Genomic DNA, 16,825 nt, shown 5'->3' with positions numbered 1-16,825 from the left:
CTGAAAAGGCTGATTTTGTAATCACACATTTGTTAGAAATTATGGCCATTATGGAGATACCTGTACAAACTAAGACTGACAATGTTCCAGCATATGTCTCTAGTAAAATAAAACCTTTTTTTACATATTGCAAGATCAAGTATATTACAGATATACCAGACAATCCTATAGAACAAGCAGTTATAGATATATCTAATCTCACTTTAAAATAGATGCTTAATGAACAGAAAAGGGTGATAAAGACCCCCAGAGATAGATTACACAATGCTTTATTAACTTAAAATGTTTTTCTTTTTCTTTTTTTTTCTTTTTTTCTTTTTTTTTTTTTTTTTTTTTTTTTTTGTTTTGTTTTTTCAAGACAGGGTTTCTTTGTATAGCTTTGTGCCTTTCCTGAACTCACTTGGTAGACCAGGCTGGCCTCAAACTCACAGAGATCCGCCTGCCTCTGCCTCCCGAGTGCTGGGATTAAAGGCATGCGCCACTACCGCCCGGCTAACTTCAAATGTTTTTAATGCTGTTGAGATAGGAACAATAGCTGTGGAGAGACATTGGATGGTAGAAAAAAACTGCTGAATTAAATCAGCCTGTACATACTTTAAGGATGTGTTGACCTCAGAGTGGAAACCAGGCTTCTTGTTGTTGTTTGTTTTTGCTCTTTTGGGAGAGCTACCACCCAGCTCCCAAATAAAAATCACATGGAGGCTTATTTTTAATTATGAATGTCCGACCTTAGCTTGGCTTGTTTCTTGCCAGCTTTCCTTAACTTAAATTGTCCCATTTACCTTTTGCCTCTGGGCTTTTCTAGTTCTCTTACTTCTGTAAATCTTACGCTTACTCTGTGGCTTGCTGTATAGCTGGGTGGCTGGCCCCTGAAGTTCTCCTCCTTCTCTGGCTACTTCTTTTTCCTCTCCTCCCAGATTTCTCCTTTTATATATTCTCTCTGCTTGCCAGCCCTGCCTATCCTTTCTCCTGCCTTGCTATTGGATGTTCAGATCTTTATTAGACCATCAGGTGTTTTAGACAGGCACAGTAACACAACTTCACAGAGTTAAACAAATGCAACATAAACAAAAATAACACACCTTAAAATAATATTCTACACAGGATATGTTACATTGGGGAAGAGGTTTTGCTTTTGTTTCCACAGCAGAAGAAAAGCTATAAATACTATCAAAATTTATAAAGATTAGATTCAAACAGGAAAGACCCCTTGATTAGGAGAAGTGATAGTTCATCAAACAACATGGCCATTCAATCTATACTAACTTATAAGACTAACAAATGCCTTTCATTTGATCAGATATAACCTGCCAGAAGGGAAAACTCCCTAAAGTGAGGGTTGGGGCAGGGTTTTGTTTCTGTCTTTCCAGGAGAATAAAAGCATCCAACTAAGGAATTTGAAGACCACTGGACAAATGAGACATCTGAAGAAGAAGATCGTAATCATCCAGAAAATATGTCCCAAGAAAAAGAGTAAATTGGCCTAATGGTACAGCACATTTCCAACTGGATAAAATTTCATAAATCTTCCTAAATGTTTGTTTCTGCTCTTCTCTACAGATAATATAAAGCAAATGGTCTTTATGCAGTTCCAATAAAAATTAAAAATTAAAGCTGGCTTTGGAGTTGGAGCATGGCTCTCTCCTTCTCTAAACCCAAGCATGCTTGTTAAAGAAAAATCCAAAATCTCTGTCTCATGTCAGAAGAACCACCAGATAAGAGACAGAAGAAAAACAAAAATTAAGGGAGTATTCTATTGCCACTAATCTCATGATCCTTTGGTTTTATTTTGACTCTTTTAAAACCTTTCTTAAGGTATAAATATAACCTCAAAAAAATAAGATTATTATATACATATAAACTTTCTATTGTGATTTTTTTTTTAAGATTTATTTTATTTATTATGTAAACAGTGTTCTTTCTGCAAGTTTGCCATATGCCAGAAGAGGGCATCAGATCTCATTACAGATGGTTGTGAGCCACCATGTGGTTGCTGGGAATTGAACTCAAGACCTCTGGAAGAGCAGACAGTGAGTACTCTTAACCTCTGAGCCATCTCGCCAGCCCTCTATTGTGATATTAATGGTCACATAGAATACTAACCAATTCTAGAAATAAGCTTCATCCAGCTTCCTATACATGATTTTGGGCTTGAGTCTGAAGCACATAACTAGGAATTGCGTTTCTATAGCCTGGATGTATTTAACAAATTGTAATCCTTTAACCTCTCCAAGATCTGCTGCAATATGGCATTTAAAATGTTGACGTTTTCTCCAGTGAACCATGACCATTCCTAACAGCGACCTTTGAAGTCTCCAAAAAGATGAGACCCCACAATGCCAATTCCATCTGATTGTGGTAATGCCATTAAGCTGAAAAATACCACACAAAGTTCAACTTTGGACTACACACTGCTCAGGACCATTTCGAGGCAGTTAGCTGAGAGGGTCCAGCCCCAAGGACTACTCCAGCCAGGACTTCAGATAAGCTCAACACTTTCCTATCACACAGAGACTAAACAAGAAATAATACAGCTGGCTCTTTCAGAACTTGACCATTATCCCAACTTTCTCAAGGTCCCCTAAAGATGCTGTCACTCCCACACAACAGGAAGCAGTTGAGAATATGACGCCCACATTCCCAAGAGGTGGGATAGATGGATTTTGGTCATTCAATGTATTATGGATGTTTATCATTGTTTAGGATTGGTCAAGTTTTTGTTGGTCATGGTCAGGGAGAAAGCTGAACAAAGGAGATTAAATTCAGAGATCTTGTTCTGAAAAGAAAAAGGGGAGTATAGAAATTATAGGATTAAAGGGTAGATTATTTAAACTACTTTTAAACTAAAAAACAGCTATTTATCTCAAATATTTTACATACATTGGTATGGATTTTTGTATATTGATACAAATTTAACATTATTTTATATATATATTTGATTATTATAGATTACAGTTTTAAATGAGCTACATATATATGTATATATATAAATATGTTTGATTATTATAGATAATAGTTTTAAATGAGCTGCATAGGTACAATACCGTAAATAAGAGTAGAAACATGTTTAATCAAACCTGTAGTCATTTAGCTATGTTTTCAAACAAATATATTTTAAGTAGATAGGTGGTCTTCAAACACTTCAGAGATCTACAGAATATGACATTTAAGATGTTTTAATGTCATAAGGCTTTTCATGACAGTGAGACACATCTTCTCCTGGCAGTACCAATCTACTTCAGAGAAGATGATGGACATCAAAGAACCTCCATATGGAGTTTCCTTTCTTTGTGGCAAAAATTAGCCACTGGGCAAGAAACTGCCCTTGCCTAGACTGCTGACAGTATGCTGTCCATATATTGGACAAGCAGGACACAAAAGAAAGCTACTGCCAAACTTTGCCAAGACAAGATAGGGTAGTCCTTCAAAATTCCTACTTCACAGAAAAGTCTGTCAGATATTCTAGGCCTATAGGCCAAAGATGGATACCCCATAGTTACAGAGGAACCTTGGGTGACTGTTCAGGCAGCCAAATGTCTCTATTGTTCCTATAGTTTTGGAAGTTGCTTACTCTGCACTTCCTGTTTACTCAGGTAATATTATATCCTTCTTGGGTCTCTGATGGAGTTGAAAACGAGACAGTTATAGTTACAGTTTTTCTTGTTACCAAATTCAGAAGAGAAACTCACAAAATGGTATAAAGCATATAAGGTTGAAAGACATAAAAGCTTAAATTGTTTATCTAAGAAAATGTTTTGAGGTCTAAAAAGATAGTTTTGGGTTGGTAATATAAGTTAGGATAGAATGTGAATTAAGTACAAAATTTTGGACTCACCAAAATGGGATAGATAATGGAGTATTTTCTCTGAATTTACCAAATGCAAATCAACTAGACATTGTGAATTATAATTCTTACCTGACAATTGTTCTTATTGTATATAGTTTTACTTTGTTTGAGTTAAAACCTTCCCTTTTTATCTAGACAAAAAGGGGGAAATGTGGGATATTTTGATCATACTCTGACATTCCAAAGACTGCCAAATTTTTACTTTGAATAAGAGGGCAGAGCTAGCTACTAGCTGACCAAAATTAGCCATAGAGGTATGAAGGACCGAGGACATATAGAGAGATACAGGAAGTAGTAGGGAGGGGCTTAGAAAGATTCTGGACCCTTTTAGATCGAGGAAGGAAAGAGGAGGAGGTCACTGGTCACTTCTCCGTCACTTCTCTGATCAGATTTTTACCTCAATATCTGACTCCTGAGTTTTTATTTACAAAGAATAATTAGATAAACACTTCACTGGAGGATGCTGTACCCAGCTTCTGACGGCAAAGATCAGATGAGGAATGCGGAGGCCTTCTGAGGACCCAGAATGTGTTGTAAAGCATGTGGCCTAAGTGGCAAGGGCAGCCTGGGGTAACGCTAGGACTTTGTTCCCCCATCTAGGAGCTCCTAGATGGTGGTCCAGCCCTCAGCCCCCACCAGAAGTGCCCAGCACATTCCTTCTTGCTCTCCAGGCTATCACCTCCTCTAGAAGGCTGGGCTTGGTGGATACCAGCCTTGATCTCAATAGTCAGTGTCCTGTCAAGGTGTCCTCCTTCTGAGTCATCAGTGGTCCTAACCCCTGGTCCACAGTGTCCCCTGAAATGCACCCCTATTCTGATAGATGGACTGTAGGCTCAAGGGAGGATTCTCCATGGTTTAGTCCTCCCTTATTGCATGGGAGACTGCTAAGCAGCAGAGTGAATACAGGGGAGAATGAAGAACAGCTATGCCCACAAGAGAAGCACAGTCCAAGCTAGGCAGGGTCTGGGCTTGGGGGAGAAATCCAGGGGCCTCCAGAAACAATGCAATGTATGATCATAGGATACCAGGGCACTTTGGCTCATCCAAGGTGGTCTACAGATTGCAGATTCTGACCCTAGACTCAGCCGCTCAGACCCTTGCTGACCTTCTCCTAATCCGCTACTGGTCATCCCTCTGCAGGGTGTCTTCCTGTGTGAGGAGGTACCTACAGTTGGTTTAATGACTCTATAAGTCCAGTTCCTGAGTGATACATAGTGAGAAATATGGGTGTTCATCTTGTAAACTTTTGTTTCCATTGTCAGTTGTGTGTGTGTGTGTGTGTGTGTGTGTGTGTGTGTGTGTGTGTGTGTGCGCTAATCTCATGTCAGCTTGATACAGGCTAGAATCATCAGAAAGGAGAGAATTTCAACTGAGAAATTGTCTCCATAAGATCTGTCTGTAGGGCATTTTCTTAGTGATTGATGGGAGAGGGCCCAGTTCATTGTGGGTGGTGCCATCCCTGGACTTGTGGCCCTTCATTCTATAAGAAAACAAGCTGAGCTGAGCAGTAATGGCACACACCTTTAATCTTAGCACTCAGGAGGCAGAGACAGGTGGATCTCTGAGTTCAAGGCCAACCTGGACTACAGAACAAGTTCCAGGACAGCCAGGGCTACACAGAGAAATCCTAGCTCAAAAAACTGAAAGAAATAAAGAAAGAAAGAAAGAAAGAAAGAAAGAAAGAAAGAAAGAAAGAAAGAAAGAAAGAAAGAAAGAAAGAAAGAAAGAAAGAAAGAAAGAAAGAAAGGAAGGAAGAAAGGAAGAAAGAGAAAGGAAGAAAGAAAGAGAGAGAGAGAAAGGGAGAGAGAGGAAGGGAGGAAGGGAGGAAGGAAAGAAGACAAGCAAGTAAGCAGGCTGAGCAAACCATGAGGAGCAAGCCAGTAAGCAGCACTCCTCCATGGTCTCTGAATCAGCTCCTGCCTCCAGGTTCCTGCCCTATTTGAACTTTTGTTCTGACTTCCTTCAGTGATGCACCATGATGTAGAAGTATAAACCAAATAAACCCTTTCCTCCTCAAGCTGCTTTGGTTATGGTTTTTCATCAAAACAATAGAATCCATACATAGATAGTGTGTATGTGTGTATGATGTATGTGTTGGGGGGACACATATGCCATGGACTGCATGTGGATATCAGAGGACAACTTTGTGGAGTGAATTCTCTCCTTCAACCTTACATAGGCTCCAGAAATTGGATTCTGAGGCCTTCAGGCTTGCAGGACAAGCACATTTACCCACTAAGCTGTTGTACCCAGAGTCCCCCCAAAGACCACCAAGAGACCGATCCTAATGCAAAAGCAAAGAGTCTTTTTATTTATGAGTTAACCTGGGTCTCTCCATCTGCCTGATGCAGCAGCTGAGCAGGAGAGACCCCGAGTGACAATTAAGCAGCGTGGTTATAGTGGTTAGGGTAGGGGCTCTGGGGGAGTTCCAACTCTATATAGTTACAAGCTCAGAGACGGTTGGTTTAAACTGACTGGAGAGTTGCAGCTGCAAGGAAATTGCCATGTCCTCTACAGCTTATGTCATCGCAGACCCATCTTCTCTGACAATAAGACATCCCATTTCTTATCTGCAGGAAACTTGCTCCCTCTGACAGCTATGGTATACAATCTATCATGTCCTTTAGGTTATGGCAAGAAATGTCTAGAACTCATTTTTTTATGTTGCCACGGACTGGCCCACCAGGAGTGCTACGACCGTAGGAGAACCAGGGCTTGGGTAGTCAGGAAGGCAAGGATTCGGTGAAAGACAGACAACACACTCAGAAGTGGCTTGAATCTGCTGCAGTTTTACTTCTGCAACTCAGTAGTTTATGCACTATACAGAAAAGAAAACTATCAAGTCATACAAGGAACAACAAGAGCTTGGCAATAATTCAATTACATCATCTTTAAAAAACAGCAAGCACATAATTATTAATCGGCGCTAGACATATCCCTTCACCCACAGGAACTTTATGGCCCAAAGAGCAGTCTGTGGTTTCTAAACTTAGTACAGTCCCTAACTTGTGCAGACTTCTTGTAGTTGCAGCTGTGTCCCTTATCTTACCCCGGCAGTTTCTATACACTTCTGCTTCTCTGGTTCTCATGGCCCACTTGGCCAGTTTGGATGCTGCAGACCCTCTCTAAGTCTTTCTTCAGTTCTCCACCACTTATCTCTTCTAATATGAAACTTTTTTACCTGCTAGAATATGGACTCTTGTACTTTCACGCCTGTAAAAGGAAGGGGTTCTGCTGTAGTCCTTAAGTTCCCCATGCTGAACTTCCTCAACAGAGGGGCCCACCATCTGTCTCCTATGAGATAACGTTTTCTGCCATAAATCACTTTAGTTGGGATTCCCAAAGGATTTCTAGTGGGTGAGTGTTCACTCCCTAGAAGTACCTGAACTTTTATACTTTCTTTATCTAGTGGCTCGGGGTTTTTAAGAAATAGCTCATTCTGCTGTATCTGATTCACCACATCCCCAAAAGTTTCATTTTCTCTCCACTCTATTCCTATAAGAGCTTGCAGAAGAGGGGGATCTTCTAGGGAATTATTTTCTTGACTATTCTTTCTCATAATCCTAACCAGGTCATCGGGTCCCAGCCCAACAGTCACGCCATTATGAGTCTGATATAAGATCCATGTCCAGCTTCCCATTTCCTCCATAGTTCACAACCCAAGCCTTCATTAATTCTGGCTGTGCTTCATAGATTAATTAGAACATTATCAGAAAAGCAGTTATACAGAACCCATAGCCCAGGGAGCTCATGATCCGTGAAGTACATCTTCTTCAAGAGGGAGGCATAACACGGGCACTCTGCCAGGGACCTCCAGGGAGCTTAGTCCCATGGGACTCATATCTCTCACCATATTGACACAATTGTCCATGTCACACGGACGACACTGGAGTTGGTGTGGCATTATGTGGCTCTTCATTGTCTAGGTCTAGGGGCAGCAGATGCTCTGGTGGGCTTCCCAGGGCTTGCTGTTATGATTTATTATGATGGGAGGGGGGCCCCAAGAGTATCCTGCTGGGCAGATGCAGCGGTGGCCGGGCGACCCACTCCATGCGGGCATGGCAGCGGGGTGGAGGGTGGACATTCACAACCCAGAGGCTGCATCCGCATGGAAATGGTTTATTATAATAGAGAGATGAAGAGACAGAGACATAGAAAGAGGAAGACAGAGAGGGGGGTCGAGGGGCGCACAGCTCGTGGGAGCGGAGGGAGAGAGGAGAGAGAGAAATGGGAGGAGTTTTTCTTTAAAAAGGAGACTTTTACATCAGGACACAGGGTGGCGCCAAGGGGCGGGATCAGAATATTAACGCTTGCTGCCCCCACTCTGACCCTTCTCTAAGATGGCTGCAATCCTGTCATCCTCTCAAAGCTCTCTCCCCAGCCCCTGTTATTTTTAAGATGAAGTATCACTAGGTAGTTCAAACTGGCTTGAAACTCGCTGTGTATCCCAGGCTGGCCTCAAACTCAAGTTAATCCTCCTGCCTCAGCCTCCCAAGTGCTGGGATTATGTGCATGAATCAGTATGCCCAGTCATTTTTAAAACTGTTAAGTACTATGTGATTCTATCATTCATTTCATGAAATACCCAGGACCCCTAGCAAAATCACAGCCGTGTTCAGCGTGGAACTTTCCACCCCAGTTACTGCATTCCTAATGGTGTGAACACTGGGCACCTACTGCTCGGTGCCAAGGACAACGCACCGCCAGGAACCTTTGGCTTTGGAGTCACATGACCAGCGTTATTGGGAAGTAGTGAAAAGTGGGAGAGGCCTAGTTTGAAGAAGATGGGGAGGGTTGGGGATTTAGCTCAGTGGTAGAGCACTTGCCTAACAAAGCACAAGACCCTGGGTTCAATCCTCAGCTCCAAAAGAAAAAAAAAGAAAGAAAGAAAAATAAAATAATAATAATAATAATAATAATAATAAAAAGATGGGGGTTGTCCTTAGGGTTGTCTTGCCCTGGCTCCTGACTACATCCCTTTCCTGTTTCCTGTCTGCCGTGAGGTGAGCAGCCTCTGCCACATACATGCTCCTGCCTCCATCTTCTGCCTCACCACAGACAAAGCCAAGGACTGAGGACTGAACTAGCAGAACTGGTATAGGAGGCAGAGGTCTCTGTGCTCACAGATAAGCACTAGGGGAACCTGGAATGTTCGGCACACACGGCTGTTCCTTCAAGGGAAGGAGTGCGGGATATGTTGTCTGCCCATAAGGCTGGGAGTGGATGTGCTTGCTGACGTAGCGACTCGTGCCCGGTGTCGCGAGACCCCCAAGCAAGACCACCACAGAGCTGATATCCAATGCAAGTACAAAAGGGTAAGCAAGCCCGGGCTTGGTCGGCGTCCAACACACTGGCTAGCCAGGAGAAGGAAGATGGCCCTGAGCTCTCAGAGTGAAGGGTTTTTAAAGGGAAAAGCTGCAAGCTGGGGGTACAAGCCTTTGCATTCCAGGGTCATATTTCAGTTAACAAGAACAGTTAGCCAGAAGCAGAACTACAGAAGACAATACATTTGGAGACTCTCCCAGAACTAAGCCTTTGTTTTAGTTTTAAGGCAGCCTACCCATCCCCACCCCCCCAACCCCCACCCCCACAGGTCGCCTTGACCAGAGTCTTAGCTGAGTGTCCGTGTCTCTAGAACTTGATTCAGCTTTTATCTGAGTATTGCTAGAAATGAAGTTTTCTTTAAAATGGAGTTTGTCTTGCTCTCTCAGTGACCTTTGCGCTGTTTGGTTAGATACTTTCCCAGTACCAGATCCTCCCCAGACCCTTATTTTAAATTCATTTTTCTCAGTCACTCCATAGAACCTGTCTTTATGGACTTCACAAAGATTTTCAGTGTAGTCGCATGTGATCTGTGTTTAGCTTACTTTGTTCCTCCAGGAGATCTATGCATGCTTTGTTGTACATGCGGGATTTAGTTAATCATCACCAGAATACTGTTCACCCAATTGTGCTGTGCTTACATGTGCCTAAAATAAAAGACTTGGAGTCGGACTTCAGAAGTTTGAACCAACATTGGCTACTGAACTGTGTTGAACTGAACTGCCTTCTTGCACACAGAGACCCCCATGAGCTGCTGAGCCAGAATGAACTCTTCCTCAGCCAAGAGGTTCCTAGCAGGTATTTTTTCACAGCGATGAGACATTGACTTGGGAACTTCCGGTGATTCCAAATGACTGTTCTTATGAATAACACACATGCCATACATAGTTAGGGTGTCTATTGCTGTGAAAAGACACCATGACCACGGCAGCTCTGATAAAGGAAAACATTTCATTGGGGTAGCTCGCTTATACTTTCAGCAATTCAGTCCATTACCATCATGACGAGGAGCATGGCAGCGCGCAGATAGATGTGGTGCTGGAGTAGTAGTAGCTGAGAGTCCTACATCTTCCAGGCAACAGAAGTCGGTTGACACACTGGGCGGTATCCTGAGCATAGGAAACCTCAAAGCCTCCACAGTAGCACACTTCCTCCAACAAGGCCATATTCACTCCAACAAAGCCACGCCTCCTAATAGTGCCACTCCCTATGAGATTAAGGGGCCCAATTACATTCAAACTACCACAACAAAAGACTTTTTTATAATAGTTCTGTCCCCTAAAAACATGGCAGCCACGTGTTTCTTGCATCTCTTTAAGTCAAAATGGCCTCACAAGTCTAGTAGGTACAAATCACAGTGCTCCTCCACCTACAGTGGGCCCCCAACCCACCAGACACCACCACCTAGGAAGACTCAGGGCATGGCAGATATCCACCATCTACCCTCCGGACCACAGGCGCCAATGGCGCTGCACAGTATCAGACCACATACCACTAGGGAAAACCAAACTGAAAAGTCCAGGCACGATGTCTGTGGAATTCAGAATGTCGCTTTTGTGACTGGATAGATGAGTGAGTATAGGGATGGATGGGTGAGTGATCGTGGGTGACTGCAGTGACATGGGATGAATAGAGAGGCACACAATGACATGCTGTGCTGCCATGCCTTTGCCAGCTGAATCCCTCTCAGTGACCTGTGCTTTTCCCTCTGCCTCCCCTCGGGGCTGCCCGTTCTTAACAGGTCCATTTGCTGCTCTTGAATCTTTTAGAGTCTGGGCAATGTTGTGACATTCTGGACAGGTGCCAAGTGTGTCTTCTTCTCATAAAATGAAAGGACAATGAGCAGGGGGCAGGAAGGATGACCAGCCTGGGCAGTCACAGCAGCCTCTGGGGGTGGGGGGTGGGGCGGAGCCCTGCGCTGGCCTCTTCTCCCTAGGAAAAGTGACATCCTGGTGGAGTCCTGGATGCACTAGCTGGACTAACAGCCCACCCGGGCTTTCACAGAGGGGCAGGGATGGAAATGCCTGACGGTGCCTGGGCAAACCCCACTCATGTCAGGGACTTTCTAGGGAAGACCCTCCTGTTGTAGTGAACCAGCAGCTCTGTACTCACCATCTGCCCTGAAAGGCAGTGTGGTCAGGAACATTCTTCCTTTGGCCTCCAGACTGATGCCTGGCATGCTATGGGACACAGCTCTTACTGCACACACTCAGACTGTGACACCAGGAGAGATGTCTCTATACCAGGGAGCCAAAGAAAGCTTTTTGAATATGCACTTTCTAAACAGAAGTCAAGGTCCTTCGAATTCTGACTGTGACAACCATTCAAACAAAAAGGACTTATAAAGACAAGCTGGGCCATAGAGGAAACCCTGGGCCCACAAGAAGGAAGCCACTACTTCTGTGAGAACTTCATGATTGGCTGGGAGCTTCCTGGCAGGTGAGGCTGAATAGGATAGATGAATTTCTGATGGAGTTTCCTCTGACTTAAGAGCAGCCTGACTGGGTTCTTTCCTAGTCATTTTTCTATCACACATATAAATTACACTCACACACATCTCAGATGAAGCTTTCTAGGGGACAAAAGAACATTATTAATGGACCACGGCTAACTTCTCTATCCCGTTCAGAATAACGTCTTACAGAATGAGTGTTGTCCTGGAAAAGGTACACAAATGAGGAATTGAAGTTAAACAAGAGGGCCCTTCCCTAGAAGGTTGTTGGTTCCCAAGGAAAGCTGGTATCTAGACACATCTGGCCACTGCCCAGGGAGCCCCCCACCACTCCCATGCTGGGCACCAGGCCTTCCAGATCAGGCCTAGAGCTCCATTCGCCTGTAAAGCGCTCGGGGGTAAGACAAGGTAGCCAGACCCTGGAATGGGGAGATAAGCAGACACAGCCCTTCTGGCCCCGTGGTCAGCACAGAGGCTTGGCTCAATGCCCAGCTCTGGCCTTTCTGAATCACTTAACTCTCCACGGTCTCTCTTAGAGCTGGAGATGTAGCTTAGGGTAAAGCGCATTCCCCCTTCCTCTGCAACTCAACTTGCCAGCCCTGGCTGACAGAGGTGACCTCAAGGCTTTGCATGAATGACATCCCCCAGCCCAGAGTTCCTGGTGACAGCCCACGCCTCCGGAAGCTTCTCTCCACACAAGCCGCTGGCAGCTTACGAAGCCCGAGCACAGATGTTGTCGGAGATCTTCACGCTTCTGCCTAAAGCTCAGGACAGCCTGAGCCGCTGCTGCCCAGAGATGGTGCCGTCAGCTTCCGGCCCAGGTGGGAAGAACCACGCAGCCTGTGGAAGAAACACAGGGAGAAGATGAATGGCCACACTGCTCTGTCCCAGCCTGGCTAGATTCAAGAGCCCCCAGGGCTAGGACTCAGGCCCTGACACCTTACTACCCGGGGCAGATAAGGCTCTGTTGTTGTGCATCCCAGTGCGGCCAGCCCTGCACAGTTCAGGAACCAGAGACACCTCTGCCACCCGGGGGGAGCCACACACTCTTCTGTTAGCCTCCAGGTGCTGAGATAACAGGAATGTGAGACCACACCCTGCCCCACCGCAAACCTCCTCACTTAGCACCCACCAACGCCAATGCTATGCCTATTTGAGGATGGCCACGTCAACCTCCATAATTGATAGTTCCAGACTGGCTGCAATTGAGACTGGGCAGGCTCGCACACTGGTGGATGCCATCAAATGCTTTCTCCACTACAGTGGGGAAGCCTGGAACAGGTCAGACCGTGGACCTTGTTGGGCCTTACCCAGGGCAGCAGCTCTGCCTTCTCAGGGGCGGTACAGAGCAGGAGGGAAAAGGTCAAGTCCTGTGAAATCCAGCTGAGAATAAGGCAATCCTGGAAAGGATCCGCAGGGAATTCTGGTCAGGCAGGGGCCAACTTGTAACTGCCAAGTGGCCAGGGCAGTTGTGCTTACAGAATTTGTAAGTAAAAATGTAAAGACACAATAGGTATCATTACTATATTTTCCATACACGTCACTGTACTTTGCTCATATCTGCCCCTCTCACCGTCCTGCCTGCTGGTCCCCTTTCCCCACAAAATAAATCACCTGCAGCTCCTGGCATACACACATATAGGTAACTCCACGGGAGGATAAGGTAACATTGTCTTTCTCCCCAGTCCCCACCCCCACTGCCCTCTCTTGCTGGGATTTGACAGAAGTTTTCATCCTGAGACCCAGGTACAACTGTTTTAGTCGGGATGGGTGAGGTTAATCGCGGCAAACACCCCTCAGACGGCAGTGTCTTGGCAGAACCACAGGGCTGTGGTAAGCTTCATCTTAAGGAACTCACTTTTGGGTCACTCTCAGAGACCCAAAGAGAGCAGTCACCAAGCCACCAGTCAGTGTGTCAGAGGGGAAATCCATGGCAGCGGTGGTTAAGAGCCTGGCCTGGAAGGACACACCATTCCGTTCCTATCTCAGTGGCCAAAACCAGTCACACAACTTGACTGGCCCAGAGAAGGCAGAAGGTGTAAACCCGTGGTTCACCCACTGTCTGTAACTCCGACGAGATGGAATTGCTGACAGAGAGCTCTGTGTGTGCTGAATTATCTAACACTGCAATCACATCTGTACGGGTTGGGAAAGCAGGCAGAGACGTGAAGAAATTTATCCAAAGGCCAACAGGGACTGGGACAGAGCCAGGTCTCTGGCTTGGGTCCCTACAAAGCCCCATGTGACCCCAACACCACAAGGCTGAGGAAAACGTGGCATTAGACTCTGAGTCTCACTTAACTTTCCCCCTGAACCACAGCGTTGGAGAGGCAGGCCTCAGCCTGGCATGTCACCAGATTCTGGTATCAGGACACTGCTCTCCACCCACGAAGCAACCTTTCTCACCCAGGCTCTATCTAGTTAGGACAATTAACATTGCAAAGAGTGTGCCCTGCGCCCCAAGACATCCATGGCAGTAATGAATTCACTTCTGTCCTGAGCTCAGTGACAAGTAGGAAGCTGCCTCTGGTCACTGTGTTCTGTGTTTAAAATGCTGCCTTAGGGACAGGATGGGACAGTTACCCAGAGTTTCACACCAACTCGAGGATGTGTGGAATTGGCCAGCTTCTCACCAATAAGCTTTGTATAAAAGCTGTCAGACCCTCGTGCTCAGCCACATGCTGATTCAAGACCCTTAGTGTCCACCTCTGCTGCCTGGTATCCTGCCTAGACCAACATGCACACTCAGGAACTCCACCATAAGGACAAAGTGACAGTAATGAGTGAGATTGAAGATGACAATCTCTAGAACAATATTCCTGAATGCACCATTTCCACGGAGGTGAGTGGAGAGGGAGGTGGCAGGTAGGGTGGTCTCCTACTTAGGGGCAAAAGTCCATTCTTGAACACATACACACACACACACACATGCACAAATTCATAAATGTTCAAACTAAACTTAAATGGAGTAGGCACATTCTGGAAGGAAGTTGTAAGGGGGCTTTAGAAGAGGCATCAACAAGAGAACCCGCTCTTAACCACAAACAGACTTTTCTACACCTTTACAGTGCTGCTGGGCACATGGCACAGGCCGTTCCCCAGCCCCATGTAAAACACTGAGACTCAAATCGCTGCAGTTACGGAATACTCTTCCATGCTGTTTTTACCTCCACTCCACCCATGGGACACTTTCCTAACTGTTCTCATAGGCTTTGAGGGATTCGTATTTTAATTTTTACCCCAAACCCAAATATCGCTGCTTTGGCTGAATTATTGCTTTCTTTCTCCTGAGATAAATTCTTGGGAGAAGGATGGCAGATGTCTCATGGTCTTGCAAGGGCTGTTTGCCATGTGATCCCACCCAAGCCATGCTCCTGCTGTCCCTACAAAGAGGCCTCTGCAGCCACAAGAGCCAGCACAGACTCAAGTCCATGAAGACAGGTATCAGGTGTCACTCAGCTTCCACATCCCCCCACCTGCTCCCCTCCACTTTTGACTATCCACAATTGTGTGTACCCATAAGACTGAGATGCAATCATGAGATTACACGTACACATTCCATGGTACATGGGGAGATATCATAGCTGTTCTTAAGGGAGGAATGCAGTTCTCAGGGAAGCAATGAAGTGGCACATGGTAGAAGCACACACAAGGAGCAACTGGTCGCTTATAGTCAGTAACTCATGGTCTGGCCAGGTGGGGCTTCCCATCATTTGGTGGGTTGACATCTGAACACCAGTTATCACCTGCTGTGTATTCTCATGGCCCTCGACAATTGTGGAATGACACCATCAAATACTTAATTGACAAATAAATAAATAAATGGGGGCAGATACACCTATCTAAATCCTCACACACTATTTGGTTTGTTAACTTTATATTTAAATTTTTTTTTTTCAATTTAAAGAATAGTCCTTTTTCTGCTTCCCAAAAGCATTTTGCCCTAAAGGAGGCACAACCTAAAGTCTATGTTAAATGAAATGATCTAGAAACTAATCAGTGGGAAAGACTAATGTCAACATCAGGGCAAGGTTATACCCCGAAATGAACAAAGTCCCAGATGGCTACTGATCTGATGAATCCTACCAGGACATCCAGAGACCACTGGACAAATGAAACATCTGAAGGCAGATGACAAGTCCATCAGGAGGAAGTTGTCCCAAGAGGGAGCATAAGCTGGTAACTTGGGGAGACATCAGAACTTTAACTCACTAGGCTGAGACTGGGAAAACAGCGAGGATCCATGACTGATCCAAAGATGCTGCTGCTGTATTTACTGACTGTAACACATGTTAACAACTCACCTTGTCAGCGCGGAATCCAGATGTTGTTTGTCAGGGGGGATAAAAGGCACACCTGTAATAGGAGATAGTATGATGTTGTTTTTGCCATGCTAAGGTTTACATGAGATAGACCATATTACACCCATTTTGCTCAGTAAATATCTGCAATGGATCAAAAGCATTAGAGAGGTCTAACTGAAAACAGTGGCAATTCCTTACATGTATTGGATCCTGTATTTGTTGCAGCCACAACGGCTTTCTTATTCCCTATTCCAGAAAGAGTTACTGGAATACAAAGAGAGGTGCCAAAAAAAATGGCCTGTACGATTAGCGAAACTACTATTATAGCAAAGTATTAACAGAAATTAATCCACAGATAAGGGAATTGAGCATCACAGTTTTAATTGGCTCAAGCACAAATTTGGTTGCCAACAATTTCCTGGTGTCACACCTTGTCTGTTGTGCACCACGAGGAAGGAGAGAGACAACACCTACGGGTTCCAAAGTCTTTCATAATTCACCACACAAGTAGGGCTGCTGACCAAGCCGGGCTGCAGGACAAGGGCCCCAAGCAGGGGCAGGAGCGGGGTTTATAAGCACGCAAGACCACAAACACTTGTTGCCAAGCTACAGTTACATTTCTCACCAGTCAGGAGTCCCGGGTCAGGCACTTTCCTTGTGTGGCCCGTCACTGTCAACCGACACAGAACATAAGCTTTTCGGTCCAGCCAATCAGATTCATTTCTTCTTCCCGTTGTTAGAAACAGCCATCGTGTTTTAGAGAACGAAGGGGTATAACAGACTTTTTCTATTGTCTAAGGAAGAGATGGGTCAGCCGTTGGAGAGTTCCCAGCTCCCCTAGGGCTTGGGATCCTCAATCTACAGGGAAAATGGAGTCTGAAGTCAAAGTGGCAGTACTTG

This window comes from Peromyscus leucopus, chromosome 1, assembly GCF_004664715.2.
Source record: "Peromyscus leucopus breed LL Stock chromosome 1, UCI_PerLeu_2.1, whole genome shotgun sequence".
NCBI classification, from domain to species: Eukaryota; Metazoa; Chordata; class Mammalia; order Rodentia; family Cricetidae; genus Peromyscus; species Peromyscus leucopus.
The sequence above is the reverse complement of the archived record's forward strand: the minus strand, read 5'-3'. Positions refer to the sequence as shown.